Genomic DNA, 18172 nt, shown 5'->3' on the forward strand with positions numbered 1-18172 from the left:
GCCCCAGCACATGTGCGCACACACACACACACACACACACACACACACACACACACACACCCATACACACATACTCACATATCATGTCCATCTTAGGAACCATGACCACATGCTTTCTCACTGTACTTGGACTGACACTTCACCTCCTTTCTCTTGTTTCCCAAACCAGGGCTGGCGACGCCCTCCCTTCCTCTCCAGCCTCCTTTCCCCAGTCCACTTCTCCTCCCCCACCACACTTCAACCTTGCTCAGGCTTCTGCCCTGTCATCTTCACCAAATTGCACCTCATTTGCAGTTGCAGCTGCATGGTCTCATGGATCCGAGGCTGAGGCAGAGCAATTCACGCTTTATGGGGGGGAAGCAGGGAACAGGAAAGGGAGGGAGCCCGGATGAGGAGTGGGAGAATGTATTGACCGAGGCAGGAACCAGAGTGAGGGGAAACAGAAATGAGAGGGACAAAAGCAGTGCTGCACACACATTATTAGTCCATCAGTGGCCCCGTCACTTCCTGAGAAACTCCAGCCCATTGCTGCCACACCCAAAGAATCTCGCTTGCAGATTTGTACACCCAGACTTATGGGCCTATGGGAAAAGTGTGATTAGGGACATAATACTATAATAATATTATTATTAAAAAAATAATAATAATAACCACCCTCAGATAATAAGAGCAGTAGTATAGCTTTCCATGTTACACAAATATAGAAATACACAAATAATATAATGTACTGTACTGGACTTCATCAGTCAGGAAGGGGTTACTGTGGAGTATTAGAAAGAGAGTCAAAATGTAGCACAGCTACAAGTGGAGTGACTGGGTAAACTGAGGCAGCAGCAGACTTCTGAGGGATGTGTGTGCTTTGGACATGCCTATACAGTTCCATTCCAATGGACCAAGTTTTCTAACATCGCCTACCCTTTGTCACTGCTGAAACGAAACAGGAGCAAAGGCAACATGCACAGTATTGTCTAATAACATCCATCATGTTGGAACAGATGGGTGTTTTCAAGCAAGGTGAGAGAACGGGAAGTACTGTGTCTCAGGAAAGCCGTGAGCTGGAGAGAAAGGAAGGAATGTGTTGACTTCCGGCTCCTGCTTGTCAACGGGTCAGAGTCCCCTTGGCCAGCCTCGCCTCTCCTCCGCATGTGGGCCGGGTCTCCTGCCCTTTGGATAGCCCTGGAGAAGCACGGCTTGTGCGTGTGATCAGGTGCGATCTGAGCAAAGGAGCAGCAGTAAAGCCGCACTGCAGGTGTCATGCTGGCTGTAGAATCTGGGCTTGGGGGAGGGGAGGTGTGCGAGTAGACCAAGGGCATCTAGGGTGGCATCTGCACTGGGCCCATTCCTACCTTCCTGGGGCATTCCATGTCCATCCTGTGAGATGTCCACTTGTGAGATGTCCACTTAAAGACATCTTCAGAAGGTGGAGGTCAGGGCCAAGCAGTTGCAACATGCAAATTTGTCTGCTTGCTTTGGAATTTCAAACAAGCCTGGGAAGCCACTGGCAATAAAGAGGGGCACAATCCGACAAGTTAGGACATAGCTCTTAAAAAACTTGGACGGGGGCTGGGAAGGTGGCTCAGTGGCAGAGCGCTTGCCTTGCATGCTCGAGGCCCTGGATTCGATTCCTCAGCACCACATAAGAAAAAAGAAAAAAAAAAAGCCAGAAGTGGCGCTGTGGCTCAAGTGGTAGAGTGCTAGCCTTGAGCTGAAGAGCTGAGGGACAGCGCCCAGGCCCAGAGTTCAGGCCCCACGACTGGACCCCCCAAAAAAAAAAAAAACATGGACGGTTGGAGAACTTGTGTTAAGGCAGGAAAGCAGGCAAAAGGCAATGGTGGCTGGATGAGGATCGGAAAGGTGGGGCTGGACTGGAACTACTGATGGATGGATCGGGATGAGTGGAAGAGCAGGGGGTAGCCTGTTGTGACCCCACTACTGAGGACCTTTCTAGCATGTGGGAAAGTCGCCGGACTGTGTGGTTTGGGAGGCAGAATGATCTTTGGCAAGGTGGTTGAAATATCATCACTTCAAGATATTGAATCTCTCTTCTCTAGAGGAAAAGCCAGAGGCAGTGTACAGCATTTGACTGTGATCAAGCAAACACACTCAGCAAGAGTGAAACGTGGGGGCTCGTGGGGAACTGTAGGCTCCTCCCTACTGTCCATATAGGCAAGCGCTTCTCCTGTGCTATGGTTGTCAGATAGTTTGGAGGGCACTAGAGGTTCTTACTGGAACCACACTGGTAAAGTGTGGGGGTATTGGGCAGTGGAAGGGATGAGGAGGAGGGGGTACCACCCCCTCTAGAAGGGATGTTTGAAAATGTCTAGAGACATTTTGGATTGCCACAGTTTGAAGCAAAATGCCATTTGCAGACAAGCCATCCTATCCTGCCCACAACCACAGGCTACTAAGCTATCTAGCCTCAAATATCTGTTGCCAAGGCTGAGAAACACTGACTTAAAAGTATTGCCAGCAAATGGGCACGAGGAGAGAGGGGAGTCATGGGGAGAGAGGTAGAAGAATGAAGAGGGGAAAGGCAGAGAATGCAGGCAAGACTTCATTGTCTATACCACGGAATTAAGAAATATAAGGGAAGGGGGTAAAGATGTTGCAGTGACAACACAGATCAATGCATTGTATACACATGAACTGCTTTGTTAAGTGTCAATACATTCAACACGTAACCTAAAATTAAGAGAAGTGAAGGGGGGGATGGGAATGTGGAAAGGGTTGGCATTCATCAAGATGCACTGCATTTATAAACTGCTTGGATGAATGGCAACTTCTTTGTACAATTACTTAACGATAATAACAATATTTAAAAAATAAAGAGCACCTCCAGCATCCAACATCAGGTGTCATCCCTTCTGAGCCTATTTTCAGAATCCCGCCATCTACCAAGGCATGGTAATATATGCCTATAAGCACAGTACTTGGGAGGCTGGGGGAGGAGGATCACTAGAGCAGAGCCAGCCAAGACTACATAGTGAGGCTCACAAAACAAGGAGCAAAACAGAACAAAAAGGATCTCATGGTTGGAACACTGGCTGTGTAGACACCACTGACATCTACACCTGATACTGATACAGGGACAGTAAGCACACATCTAGTATTTGGACCCAGGTTTCTGAAAAGTGGACTAATTTGGTGGGGGAGAGGGGCAGGAGAAAAGTGCTAGGCACCAGTGGCTCATACCTATCATCTTAGTTACTCAGGAGTCTTAGATCTGAGAATTGTGGTTCGAAGCCAGTGTGGGCAGGAGAGCCTCCTTATCTCCAAGTAAGCATCAAAAAGCCAGAAGTGAAAGTGTGACTCAGGTGGAAGAACATCAGCCTTGAGTGAAAAAAACTCAGGGTCAGTACCCAAGTGGAGTTCAAGCCCCAGGACTGGCGCAAGAGATGGGGGAGGGGTAAAAAAATGACACGAACAGCAATATGTGCTAAAACTTGGAAGAAAAAAGAAAAGATCCTTCAATGCATGAGCAGATAAACAGATGCACCCCTGCACTGGGGTGTTATTCAGATATAAAAAGAAATGAACTGTGGTTCAGTCATCAGCGGCTCATACCCATAATCCCAGCTACTTAGGAGGCTGAGATCTGAGGGTCATGGTTCGAGCAAGAAAGTCCATGAGACTCTTATCTCCAGTCAACTACAAAAAAGCCAGAAGTGGGGCTGTGGCTCAAGTTGTAGAGCACTAGCCTTGAGCAAAAGAAGTTCAGAGATAGCACTCAGGCTCTGAGTTCAAGTCCCCAGGCTCAGAAGAAAAAACAAAAAACAAATCTGTGGTGGTGAAAATATGGAGGAATCCTTAGTGCCCGCTGCTCATAGGAGTCATGGGTCTCAAAAGTCTGTCCCCTATCTGAGCCCCACAACATGAAGTACAGGCAACACTGGGGAGCTGGTGAAGTATTCTGTTCCATACTGTTAGGGATGCAGGATGCTGTGTGGTCGTGGAGAGACTAACATACACCATGGACTTCCACGAGCAATCACACATCAGTATTGGTGCCTCAGTTGTGACAGATGTGCCACACGAGTGCAAGACATCAGTAGTAGGAGAGGGGCTAGGAAGGTGGCTCAGTGGTGGAGTGCTTGCCTTTCATGCATGAGGCCCTAGGTTCGATTCCTCAGCATCACATAAGCAGAAAAAGCCGGAAGTGGTGCTGTGGCTGAAGTGGTAGAGCACTAGCCTTGAGCTGAAGAGCTGAGGGACAGCGCCCAGGCCCAGAGTTCAAGCCCCACAACTGACAAAAAAAAATACTACTACTTGGGGTGGGAAGGTGGCTCAGTGGTAAAGTGCTTGCTTCATATGCATGAGGCCCTGGGTTCAATTCCCCAGCACCACATAAGCAGGAAAAGCCAGAAGTGGCGCTGTGGCTCAAGTGGTAGAGTACGAGTCTTGAGCTAAGAGCTGAGGGACAGTGCCCAGGCCCAGAGTTCAAGCCCCACAACCGAAAAAAAAGGAGAAACTGTGGGGTGGGGGTGGGGAGCTGGAAAGCAGGGGATACACAGCCCCTCACTCTGTACTGCTGCCTGTTTTTAACTCTAAAATTTAAAACATTTAAAAATTTTAAGCCCATAAAAATTTTCAAGTGAAACAATATGATAGCACAGGAAATTGTTTTAATCATGGCAATGGCTGACAGACATCCCTGTCACGGAGAGGCTACGCCAGAACCAAGAGGAGAACCTGGAGAACTCAGGCTCACTCCCGTCCACGTAGACAAGTATTGGAGACAGGAATCATTCCCCAATCACTGCACCACAGGAAGGCCCACTTAATTTTTTTTCTGTCTTAATAATTCTTTTTTTTTTAATTGTGAAAATACTGTACAGAGGGGTTACAATTACCTGAGCAAGGTAATGAGTACATTTTCTTATCAAGCAGTATTGCCTCCTCCTTTGTTTCCCCTTCCCATCCCTTCCCATCTCCCTCGCCACCCCCCACCAAGGCCTTTTTATTATCCTCCATTTTTGTTATTGTTGTTTAGTTTTGGTTTGGTTTGGGTTTTTTTTTTTTTGCCCCCTCTGGTCCTTGGACTTGAACTTGGGGGCTGGGTGCTGTCCCTGAGTTTCATTTGCTCAAGATGAGCACTCTACCACTTGAGCCACAGCACCACTTCCAGTTTTCTGGTGGTTAATTGGAGATGAGAGTTTCACAGACTTTCCTGCTCAGGCTGGCTTTGAACCATGATCCTCAGATCTCAGCCTCCTGAGTAGCTAGGATTACAGGCATGAGCCAGCAGCGCCTGGCTATTCTTGTTTTATAAAACAAGGAAATGGAGACTTGGAAGTTTAGTTACATTTTCACAATCACAGTAACAAAGGCAAGATCCAGGGCTGGGCCAGTGTACCTGATCCTGTATACTATCAGTGTGTGTGCATGTACATGCATGTGTGTGTGTGTGTGTGTGAGAGAGAGAGAGAGAGAGAGAGAGAGAGAGAGAGAGAGAGAGAGAGAGAGAGAGAGAGAGAATATGAGTGCATGACAGGATGTGAGTGGATAGAAAGAAGAAATACATAACACCACAAATGCATATAATACACACAAATATACATTAGAACCTATATGTCATTTAGCTATGCATACCTTACTGAAGTAGACAGGAAAAAGAAAGAACAAACAGTAGATTCTGGAAGGAGGTGAGCAGAAGTCCAAGAGCCTCAGGGTTGCCTGTGGCTGCAGACTGGCGGGAGAGGGGGGGGGAGGTGGGAGGGGGAGGGGGGAGAGGAGGGCACTGCTTCCCAGGCAGCCATGATCTTGCTCCCCAGGATATGTCTGGGTCACTTCTGGTGGGAGTTACCACCTTCTGCCCTTCCTGCCAGCGCTCATCCTGGGACAATGTATGACAAGCTGACCACTGTTTTTCTTGAGCCCTTGCCAGCTGCATGGGAAGCCTTCCTCCCACCCTGGGCGGTCCTGGGGTAACCTCCTGGATGGGAGGGGTTCACAAGCCCCACAGCAGGAGCCCTGCTCCACCACCTTCTCCAGGATACTCTCTTTCAGCCTTGATCAGCCCAGGCCCAGGCAGGGGAAAGAGAATCCCTGGTCTAAAGAGCTGCCCTGGGTTTGGCAAATAGAGTTTGCTGCATACCAAACCCAGAAACACATTGGCAGCCCCTTTACATCATGGAAGGTGCTAGAATGAACTGCCCTGAGCCACCTAATTCCTGAGGGCCTCTGATTGTTATAAGGTAAAGCATCCCAGAAGCCACATTTTAAAATATAGAATATTGGTTTCTTTAATATATAGTTAACAGGCTGCAGGCCGCCAGTTGTTACAAAGGCCTGCAGCACGCAAACACACATAACACAGCTAGGAAACATGCTAAAGAGGAAAGAAATAACAAGAACAATACCAACAAGCCAATTAAGCTCCAATGGAGAGCTGAACTGGAACGCCATGATGACTGGAGATGAGCCAGGAGACAGGACACAGGACACGATCACAGAGACACTCGTGGCATGGAGTCCCATGGCTAGGCTGGTCCAGGACTAAATAGGTCAGCGCAGGGGGCAGATCCTCAGGAAGTTCCCAGTCCCAGGCACTATATTGACAGATTCAGTAACCTATCAGCCAAGTGCCTGCCCCTGCCTCCGGGGGTCCAGGCACAGCCATTACCTGGGAGACAGGTGATGTTGGTGGGGGAAGGTTCCTTCCCAGCATGAAGACAAGACACCAGACCCTACCATGCACCATGTGGCCAATATGGCGCTAGCCAGACCTGGCTACCTTCCCTCATGATCAGGACCAAACTAATATACAAAGAACCAAGTATTTGATATGGGAAAGGTCCTCTTCCTTTGTAAGGTGACTGTCCTCCCTCTTTTCTGACTTTCCATTTTCAATTCCATCTTGATATCTTGACACGCCCCTCCCATCCCCCACACACTCAGGGATGTGAAGGCTGGCTTCTTGCCCCAATCACCTCTTTACCTTTCCACATCTGGCCCAGTGCCTGACACGGGGCCTGATCTCCAGAGATGTTTGCCCTACACGGCAGCGTTGAATCAGGAACAGCCTTGATCGATCTGGGCACAGGAAATTCAGAGGCATTTTCCCCTGTTCATTCCAGAGGATCTCAGCGATAGCCTCTTTAAATTCTCATATTGTTTTTCAATCACTCCAATTGATTTCCCTCACCCCTCTCCCCAGGGTGGTCTCCAGTGAACTGCATTAAATCACAATTAATGTTGACATTGGTTTCCCCCTAGCTCTCCCCTTCTGTTGCAGGAGGTGTACAGGTGGTAGCAGATTGAAGGGCCGATAGTAATCACATCACAAGGGAGCATGAGCGCTGTCAAGGGCATTTGCAAGTAAATTAGGTGACACTTCTGCAGCTTTCTGGGGAAGGGACACCAGGGGGTGATGCCCGCTTATAAGGGGAGCTGGCTTCTGTTCAGAAACACTACAGGAGATGTGATGCAGGAAGACTGACCACCAGGATTCATTCCAGCATGACTGGCTTTGCATGGCTAAAGTTTCACCAATCAATTTCTAGAAGCCCTTTGGTAGGTGCAATGCATAAACAAATCTGTGTGCTGTCACTCTGTGGCATCTCCTTCTGCTCTTTTGATTGTTTACTTGTTCCTGGCAATAGTACCCAGACTGCTTGTGTCATAGGTGTAGGCACACAGCTCACCCTGGCCGTGGATGCTGTGTTGAGGTGCACAGAGGTATGATGTAGACGCCATCTCGTCCCTTAAGGTACCCCCCAGCTCTGATATTGTGTCAAAGATACTCTTGACTGAGATAAGCATGGAGAAGTGAACTGTTCTTCCATGTGGCCATCAGAACCACCTACAATCTCTTCCATGAGATCCTGGCAACCCCAGCCCTCCCTTAACAAGCCAGATTCTTCCCTAAGAATAAGCTTTATTAAGGGTTTCAATCAGCTCTCTTGGAAATTTTTTTCTCCCCTGTAATCAGTGATTCATCAGCCTACAATTCATTAGGACTGCTATTATCATGGGTAATAGCACAGCTGGGCACTCCGTCTCAGCCTGGCACTCTCTTCTGACAGGAGGGGTCCATGGCAAGTACAGAGGTGGAGAACCCTGCCAGCTCTGAGATGCTTCTCAAAGGTGCAGAATGCAGTGAGGGGGCAGAAATACCCATTAGATCCAACAGCCCAAGTCTCACAGCCCTTCTGTTCTCCCTGGGCAGACTCTTTTATACAGAACTTTTATACAGATTCTTGCTTTGCTTTGACTCTGTGTGTGTATATGTGTGCGTGTGTGTGCTTCTGTTCTCCCTGGGCAGACTCTGGAACTTTTATACAGATTCTTGCTTTGCTTTGACTCTGTGTGTGTATATGTGTGCGCGCGTGTATATGTGTGCGCGTGTGTGTGTGTGTGTGTGTGTGTGTGTGTATGTGTGTGTGTGTGTGCACGTGCACTGGTACTGGGGTTTGAACTCAATACCTGGTGCTTTTGCCTAGCTTTTTCACTCAAGGCAGGCATTCTTATCATTTGAACCACCCCTCTGCCTCTGGCCTTTTGCTGTCAATTGCATAGAAGACTTTCTTGGATTTTCCACCCAGTCTGGCTTTGAACTAGAAGCCTCTGAGCTCAGCCTCTTCTGTAGTTAGGATTACAGGTGTGAGCCACTGGTGCCTGCCCATGTACTTTTAAATGAGCATACCACTCATAATATCGAGTCCAATCTAGAAGCTATGTCAGTAGTTCTGATTTTGAATTGTTGAGACAGTAACAAGAACAAAGTTTGTTGGTGATGGGTACAGATGCAGGGTTTGCTTCCCAAATTATTTTTGGCTCATGGTTAGTTGAATCTTGATGCAGAACCTGTAGATATGAAGAACCAACTGCCCCTGCAGTTTTGAACACTGGTTCTATATGATGCCTACCGGTTCTCATTTGAGTCCTGTAGTGGAGTCTGAGGTGATTTTTTAAAATCTATTTATTTATATATTAATGTATCTTTATTGAGCACATATCAATGCCAACTTTTATGCAACATGCTGAGCTACACCCATGAACCAAAAGAGACAAGCTCCTTGCTGACAAGGAGTTGCAGTGCTAAGGGCAATCGTGTAGACCCTGGCACCAGGGTTAAGAGGTCTGGGCCAGGAGTCAGGGCCACCCATCTGGCTTTGAAGCCAAACCTTGCTCTGTGACCTTCACTCTCTCCTTTAGGAAATACTGAGGGAGCTCTGCAAATGTCTAAAGCTTTCCCCACTGGGCTTGGAGTTGGTTTCATGTCACAGGGAGAAAGAGTATCTGGAATGCGGCAACAATGGCCACAGTTCCAATTGTGGGGTTCACTAGCTGTGTCATCTCAGAGGGAAGGTTTCTTATCCTGCTGGGTCTCAGTGCCCATAGTTGCAAAATGAGGAGAAGGAGAATGCTTGAGGTGATCATGGCTTTCCAGATGTTTGGGTGATGAAGATGCACTTCAGAACCTGTGCCAGCAAGAGCTGCCTCTTGTACACTGATGGACCCCAATACCCCAAGTATCATGGAAAGGAGCCAGGGCATGCTACATATACTTCTTGATCCTGAGAGGTAGGACTGGTGCAGTTATAAATCATGGTTGGATTCCAGCTCTTCACTGACTAGTTCCGCTACCAAACCAAGCTCCCCCCACCATGTCTGAGAGTGTCACCCAGAAAGTAGAAAGAAGACCCATCCCCACCACATGGGGTTGCGATGAGACTGAAGTGGTTGCGAGGATGAGGGGGTGACATGGTGGTAACTCTCACCCCCCTCCAATGCTTTCAAGCAGCGTTTTTCTTCTCCGAAGAACTGTACAAAACCCTGTGATTTTAAGACCATCTCTGGTGATTGCATTTCTCGGTCTGAAAAATCAAGTCTTAATTGTTTCTGGAAAACATTGTAACCCACTATTTGGTTTTGGATTTATCCCTTTCAGCCTGAGAGGGGTTTTTTGGTAGTTATTATTTTGTTTTGTCTGCTTGTTTAGTTGTTGTTGTTGTTGTTTTCTAATGTGGCATTAGAAATTTAATGGGGCAATTTTGGTTCCACTTACTGAAGTAGATTGTCAAAGGAGCAAGGAAAGCCCAGGCCTGGGTGAGCATGCCCAGATGTTACCTCACAATGGCAGGAGTCTCTTTTCTTCCTGACAAAGAACAGAGTTTGTATTTCCTTACTCTGAGATGAGCCCCTTGTCTCTGGCCCAGTCAACCCTGTGTAGCCAAATAACTGGCAGGGGGCCAGAAGGATGAGCCGTATAGTCATAGTGTGTCAGGACATCTTTGTCCTTCTTGCTAGATGCACTGAGCCTATCACTAGAAGGCTGCATTTTAGCTTGGACCTTCCAGCATTATTGCTCAACCCTGAAACATGAATTCTCAGGAGAAATCATGGCAGAGAATCCCCTTCAAGTGGATGAGACATTGTAGGACCTTAACTCAGCTGTATCCACATAGAAAAAAAAAAAGCCACAGCCTATACCATCTCCACTATGCAACATGATTTTCTAGGGGCTTTGTATACATTTTTACTGGAAACAATCTCATAGAGGTGAAGGGACTTGCCCAAGGTTATACAGCTAGGAATTATTAGCCAAAGTCATCTTTGTTCCAAAGCTTTTGTCATTCTCATAAACCACCCAAAAAAGAATTGGCATAATGGTGGTAGTGTGGAGGAGGAGATGGTCATCCTAATCATGATGACAAGATTAACTGTTCAGTGTCAGAAAATCATACAACAGGGCACCAAATAGACACTTCTAGTCTCCATGAAGTATCATAGTCCACATAGTTACAGCCACCTGATATTCCAGAAGATGTCAAAAATACATGTTGCAGCTGGGCTCTGGTGGCTCATGCCTGTAATCCTAGCTATTCAGGAGGCTGAGATCTGAGGATCATGGTTCAAGGACAGCCCAGGCAGGAAAGTCCATAAGACTTCTATCCCCAATCAGCCACCAGAAAACCAGAAGTAGAACTGTGGTTCAAAGTGGTAGAGTACTACCCTTGAGTTAAAAAGCTCAGAGACAGCACCCAAGCCCTGAGTTCAAGCCTCACAACTAAAAACAAAACAAAAACATGTTAGAGAAAAGACAGCCTCTTTAACAAATAGTGATGAGAAAATATGTAAGATGGAAACTAGACCCTATCTCTCACCCTTTTCAAGAAGGAACCCAAAATGAATCAAAGATCTTTATATAAAATCTGAAATACTGAAAGCACTATAAGAAAACACTTGAAGTTACAGGCATAGATAATGATTTTCTGAATCCACTTGCTCAGAAAATGAGGGGAAGAATGACAATAAGACACATTAAAACAATTATCAAAATAAAGAGACAGTGGGCAGAATGGCAAAGTATCTTTGCCAGGTATTCATTGAACATGGGATTACTATCTAGAATATATAAAGAACTCAAAAAAATTAAACCCAAACAAATAAATAATACAATTACAATGGGCAATTGAATTGAAAGATAGTTTATGAAACAAGAAGTATAAATAGCATTAATGCTTCCAGAGTTCTGCAGTCCAGTGTGAGGCTGAGCATTTCCCAGGATTAACTCCTTAGTAGTTCACAGAACCTAGAAGGTAGACACTCTCCGCCTACCATTTTACAGAGAAGGAAACCAGAGGCTCAGAGAGGACAAGTCACTTGCCACAGTCATCCAGCTGGGAGCTGCCATTCCTAAGACACACCCACAGGCAGGCTTCTGTTCCCCGCCCTGCTTCGCCTCTCGCCTGGCTCTTTTGGTTGTAGCCATGGTTTTATGCCCCATGTACCCTGACTGGAGATCATCACAATGTTGCTGCAGACCTGGCATCCAGGGCTAGTGGTTCAGTCACATTCACTCAGCCACCTATTATTAAATCCCTCCTGGACCAAGGCACCCAGCTGGACCTTGGAACTCCAGATCTCATCTGCATATTCATGGATTCATCTGCATATTTGTTGTCCTCATCTGCATATTCATAGATTCCAAGTTTCCTAAGAGCTGGGAATGCATCTTTTTTGAAAAGTACATTTGTTCATCGCCCCCCACCCCCAGCTACCGTCCTCTCAGTCCTGCATAGATATTACCACACTCCTAACTCGCCCATTTCATTTTGCTTCTCAATCCTGGCAGCGTTTCCAGTCCCAGACAAACAGGTTAACTGCCTTTCTTGCCCACTCCTGTCAATTAACGCATATTAATGGTTGAAGCTCATACGCCATATTGTCTTTTCCATTGAAGCCCATCAGGGATGGTTTATAATTACACAGAGAGAAATTTAAAGAACAGGCCCTTTGAGACTGTGGAAAAATGTTGTATCTATTTATGGCCTCCCTCAGAAACACCTCCCCTTAAAGTCCTCCATCTTTGCCCCATAGAGGAAGACTGTCATGGGTTTTTTGCTGCATTTGTCCTACCTGGTTGCGAGTGTGTGGCTTGGCTCTTCTTAACCCAGTTCCACAGTCACACCTCCTACCCCGCTTCCCAGTCTCCTGACTCGCCTGCAAAATCAATGAATCTTAAGTAGGCAGCGACTAATACAGAGAGGTTTTACCCGAGGTGGCAATGATGCAGGCAGCTTCATGCAAATTGGAGGGAAAAAACAAAACTAAAGTGGTGTTAGCAAAAGCAAGCGTGCCAGCGTGATCGTGCCCAGCCCCCGCTGCCGAACGCCAGGTTTGTCACTAGGTGAGCCCGTGCATAGCCTGTTGACTCACATGTCAAATTTAGCCTTTAAAAAAAATTTTTTTAAGAAGGATGTAAATGAACAATCAAAGTACACAAGTTTATTCTGGTTTTTAGCAGAGACATGAAGTTTCCCGTAGCCTTCAGCTTATCATACATCTCATTCACATCTCTGCCACACAATTTCCCCCTTATAAAGGTCTCTAGAAGAGAGAGGATGATGATAGAGACCAGTTTTTAAATAATGTGACTTGTGCCTTTCACATCTGGCTTCTGATTGCAGAGACTCGGGTATATTCAGAATGCATCCATTTGTTGTTGTGCTTGTTGTTTTCTTTTGTGTCAGTACTGGGACTTGAACTCAAAGCCAGGGCACTGTCCCTTAGCTTTTCCACTCAAGACTAGTGTTCTACCACTTGAGCCACGCTCCAGTTCCAGTTTCTTGCTGATTCATTGGAGATAAGAGTCTCAGGTTTGTCTGCCTGAGCTAGCTTTGTACCTCACTCCCCAGCCATCAGCTTCTTAAGTAGCTAGGATTGATTATAGGTGTAAGTTACCAGGGCCGACCTTGGAATTCTTTTTCATTTCAAATAAAGTAGTCTCTGGCCTCTGGGCATAAATCTATTTATAACTCAAATCTCATCAGTATAGCTTACGTGCCATTCTGTGCCCAGAGGCCATCTCAGGAATAATCTCATCTTATTTTTCCCATCATGCTAGGGGATAAGGCTCAAAGGCATTATATCACTTTCCCATGTTCAGCAGAATCAGAACTGGGATTTGAACCCCTAACTGAGAGGCGTGATCTTCACCACTGGGCTAATACATCCACAACAGTTGCATTCTATGACCCAGCTATGGCTCTAAGCTCCTTATATATGTGCACTTGCTAAATAATTGCTTGAAGTAGGTACCATTTCTATCCCCAGTTTCCAGCTGAGGAAACTGAGGCATAGAGAAGTCATGCAGCGTTCCCAAAGTAGCAACTGCTATATTAGTGGAGCCAGATTTGAACCCAGACAATGGGAGTTCAAATTCACACATCATGCTGGCTCTGTACTTATCTAGTACTTCCTAATATACCTAAGCCCCAAGGCAAAAGACTCATCCATACTCCATTTTCCTCCTTCTCCAACTTCTGCAGTGCCCAGCACAGAGGAAGCCCCTTAGCTATGTTGATGCAGTTCAGTGACCCATGCAGGTGACTTGCTAGTGACCTGGCTTGTCCCAGGACAGATGTCTGATCCCACACATACCCTTGGATTTGCAGTTCAGCCTAAGTGGGTTCATGCCAGGCTGCAGGCTATTTATTTTGCTTTCCTCCCTTCACAAAAACGTTCCTTCATTTCTTATTTTAAGCAAAGCCTGGGCCTCTGGTGGATGGGGACTCAGCACACAAATCTGAGGGCTCCAGGGCCACAGACAGTTCCTAGCACAGCATTTTTTTTTTTTTACTGTGGAGACCTGAGTTTCCAGTAATTTGGTGTCAGTAGTGGGATTCAGGCAAATCTTCTAGATCTGGTTGAGACTGGATACGTCTGTCCAAGTGAATAAAGTCCACATCTATCCCAGTGGTTCTCAAGTCTGGATGACTTTTGTGTCAATGTCTGGAGACAGTGACTATCACAGAGACAAGTATCTAGTGGGACAATATCTCGGGTGTCTTCTGACTTTGTGCTTCTGTGCATCAGACAGTGCAAGGATACTTGCATGTGACAAACAAAATCAGCCAGCCCACAGCATCACCAGTGCTGAAGCGGAGGAAACCTCCCCAGCCAAGCTGCCCCCAAATCCACGTGGACTAGTGGGTTGAAAGAGGAAGCATTGTTCAGCAGTTAACTCGATTTTATGAGATTTTTTTTTCTCAGAGAGCAGCCTGTTAGGGGAGAGTTGGTTAGTTTCTTTCTGCTTAGTTTAGAAGCACATTCTGAATCTGTGCGCTGAGAAGGTTTTAGGCCCTCTTCCTGCATGCCCAGCTTGGAAATGGATTAAAATGCAGATTCCCCAGGCCCTACCGAAAACTCACCAAGTGACATGTTCTTGGCAAATGTAGGTGGGATCTGTATTTCTCACCCCCTACAATCTGGATGCCCCCCTGGTACTTTCTTCCACTTTTCCAGAAGTATGAGGTGGGGGTGGGGAGGGGGAGTGTAATGAGGTAGCTCTATACACAGCAGTTTTTTTTAAGTTGACCAAACATTGTACATTATTTTAGCATGATTTCTCCATACTTTGTACATTAGTTCAGCATGATTTCTCCAACTTGTATTTAGCATGATTTCTCCAACGTTTAATCATTTGTACTGCACTATCATGAGGTATGCCCTAGACAGAAATGCTCGGTATTATTGGCTTAATAATTTAAAAAAAAATGAAAACCACCCAAGCCACTTTGTAGATTTCAGCATCTTTCTCAGGTAGCATACCTATGAAAACACGATTGGTCAGCTAGGTATTTTTTTTCCTTCTCACTCCTGAGGATGCATATTTGTGAAAATAGGCAGTGTGTACCACGCCCATTAATATGGACATGTTGCACACATGGGAAGCAGAGGGTTATGCAGAAGTGATGACAATCTGCTAGAATGTTGCCACTCTCTATATGCATGCGCTGTGTATATGTGAGAGCATGCATGTGCCTGGCCCTTTAGAACCACAAAGCCTCCTTTTGGAGATGGATGGCAACTCTGACAGTTCCCTGCTTCCTGGAGGAGGAGGAAGAGTCAGAAAACGCTCACAAGCCTTGAACTGCACATCTCAAGGTGTCTGTGGAATCAGACTGTAGTTGAGACAGGTCAGGTGGCTAGTGGGTCAGCTATAATCTACCTACTCAGGAAACTAAGATTTGAGGATCACAGCTCCAACCTAGCCCAAGCAGGAAAATCTATGAGACTCTTATCTCCAATTAACCACAAGAAGCTGGAAATGGAGCTTAAGTAGTAGAGCACTAGCCTTGAGCACAAAAACTCAGGGACAGTGTTGAAGCCTAGCCTTCAAGCTCTAGGACCTGTAAAAATAAATAAATAAATAAATAAATAAATAAATAAATAAATAAATAAATAAATAAATAAATAAATAAATGGCAGAGGAAAAAAATCATTGAATTTGAAGATAGAAGCCACTTAAAAAATGATACAATCTGAAAAACAAAGAGTAAATAGTATAAAGCAACTAAAACTAACAGAAACTCAGGATCTGGAGGACAGAAGATTTGACAATCATGGCATCAAAGCTCCAGACTGAGAGAAAAAAGATAATGGCTGAAAATCTACTCCAAGAAAGTAGCCCACTTTTACCTGTAGAAGACGTGTTCCAAGACCTCCCCTCCATGGATGTCTGAAGTCATAGAGAGCTCCAAACTCCACATCCAAGCAATTCCATACCATAGAGGCCCAGCTGACGTCTCAGTGGCTGCTGAGTGGCTACCAGGCAGGTAACATACACAGCATGCTAGCACAGCTAGCTAAGATGGCAGTGCATGTCCTGGGCAGGATAGACAAGGATATTACCAAGTTCCATCACACTATCAGAATGGTGTGGAATTTAAAACTTAACCATTAGCTCCACTGACCATGAATAACTAATCCATATAGAGCAAAACCCAGGAATAATGGGTGAGGGATAAGGTAGAATAGGGAATACCGTAATGGCTTAAATATCCCCACATTTAACGTAAACCTTCAGATTCAAGGAACTGGGTGAACACCAAACAAATAAATCTGAAGAAATCTATTTTTAAAAATACCCAAAAGACCCAAAAGCCACAAATAAAAAAAAAAGAAAGAAAGAAATTCTGGAAGAGCAGTAGTGACTCAGTTCATCTAATCCCCATTTCAGTATGAGATTTGGTAAATATAGCATCTGGAGACATGATACCAATTAATTTTCATAATGCTCCCAAGATGGAGGCAGAGTTAACTCCAACAACATTTTCATTTCTGTCATGTTTTTGTTTCTGATCACGATGATGAAGAGCAAACCTAGGACCTCATGCATACTAGGCAAATTCTCTATCACTGAGCTACACTCCAGCCCAACAAGTTTTTGAAATTAGCACTTGCTATAGGAATTGGACTGAGGCCATCCATTAAATATAGCTGCATAAAAAGACTAAGAACAAAACAGCTGATGTTTACTGGGAATTTACATCTCAAGGATCTGTACTATTTGCAATAACATATGGTACAGAATCAATGAGGAACTGGAGACAACCTAAAAGTCCATCCGTTTGGGGACGAGCAAGTGCTACATTCAGATAAGGAAGCGTGTCCAGAAGGATAAGAGAAAGAGGTGTCCACCAGCCCATGATTGTGGCACATAGTTGAATGAATAAAACCCACAACAGAATAATGCCTTCAATACCGTCCTTTTTTGAAAAGGGAGACATTTATACACAAGACTGTCAACAGCAGTTTCTTCTTGAGAAATAGAGCAGCAGAGATAAACTAGCACTTCTACTCTAAACATTTCTATATCACTTAAACTTTCACGAAAAAGTCATGTTCTACTTATTTATGGGCAGGACAAAATGTAAATTGTTTCCCTTTAAGGGGGACAAGGAGCATAAAGGCCTATCTTAGCAAAGTGGCTGATCACTAATTTGCTGAAACTCTCCTGAGCCTTAGGAGAAAGCAAAATTAAACAGGCAAAGCCAGGTGCTGGTGCCTTACACCTGTCATCTAAGATACTCAGGAGGCTGAGATCTGAGAACCATGGTTCAAAGCCAGCCTAAATAGGAAAGTCCAGGAGATTCTTATTTCCAGTTAACTACCAAAAGTCAGAAATGGAGCTGTGACTCAAGTGATAGAGCACTAGCTTTGAGCACAAAAATGCAGGGACAATGCCCAGGCCCAGAGTTCATACCTAGGACCAACACACACATACACACACACACATCAAATAGGCAGTCTGGCTGGGAATGTGACTTAGTGGCAGAATGCTTGCCTAACATGCATGAAGCCCTGGGTTCGATTCCTCAGTACCACATAAACAGAACAAGCCAGAAGTGGTGCTGTGGCTCAAGTGATAGAGTGCTAACCTTAAGCAAAAGAAGCTCAAGGGCAGTGCCCAGGCCCTGAGTTCAAGCCCCAGGACTGGCAGAAAAAATTAAACAAAGTTACAGAAAGCACATTACCAGTATGAAGTCAAGGCTGTACAGCTTTCTTGTGGCTGTATTTCTCAAGTGTGTGATCTCTGAGGAATTCAGGGTTTGCCTTGGGTGACATGCTAGAACAGAAGGACAGATGGCACTACAGAAGCACTACCTACATCCTAACACATGACTGTGAGTCGGTTTACTGGACAAAGTAGGCTAGTCTAGCTTACCACTGCTGTGACATACACCTGAGAAAAATCAACTGAGCTTTTAAAGATTCAACAATTTCACAGGTTTCAGTCCATGGACACTTGGGGTTTGGGTACCCCTGATAAGGTAGCACACCAAGTTGAGGGGCCCAGGTAGAGCAGAGCTGCTTCCTTCATGGCAGCCAGGAAGCAGAGAGAAAAATAGGGGAAAGGACCAATGATATATCACTTCCTCCA

General features: G+C 45.6%; 1 protein-coding gene and 1 long non-coding RNA gene across 13 annotated transcripts in view; one reads left to right on the forward strand and one right to left on the reverse strand.

Moving 5' to 3' along the window:
- Zhx2 (zinc fingers and homeoboxes 2) overlaps positions 1-18172 on the forward strand; it is a 123514-nt gene that overhangs the window by 71731 nt on the left and 33611 nt on the right. The window lies entirely within an intron of this gene.
- The window catches only part of LOC138805975 (uncharacterized), a 49584-nt gene that overhangs the window by 21661 nt on the left and 9751 nt on the right, over positions 1-18172 (reverse strand). For 3 of the 9 annotated variants that reach the window (XR_011365691.1, XR_011365698.1, XR_011365693.1), the window contains exon 6: positions 11250-12447. The exons of 3 other annotated variants lie outside the window; for them this stretch is intronic. This is a non-coding gene — a long non-coding RNA (uncharacterized lncRNA). Of the gene's footprint in view, positions 1-11249; positions 12448-18172 lie in introns of those variants that run through there. 3 more of the 9 variants (XR_011365695.1, XR_011365692.1, XR_011365697.1) reach the window with 3 other exon arrangements.

The sequence above is a fragment of the Dipodomys merriami genome, unplaced genomic scaffold (assembly GCF_024711535.1).
Source record: "Dipodomys merriami isolate MVZ:Mamm:240054 unplaced genomic scaffold, mDipMer1.0.p SCAF_4, whole genome shotgun sequence".
Lineage (NCBI taxonomy): Eukaryota > Metazoa > Chordata > Mammalia > Rodentia > Heteromyidae > Dipodomys > Dipodomys merriami.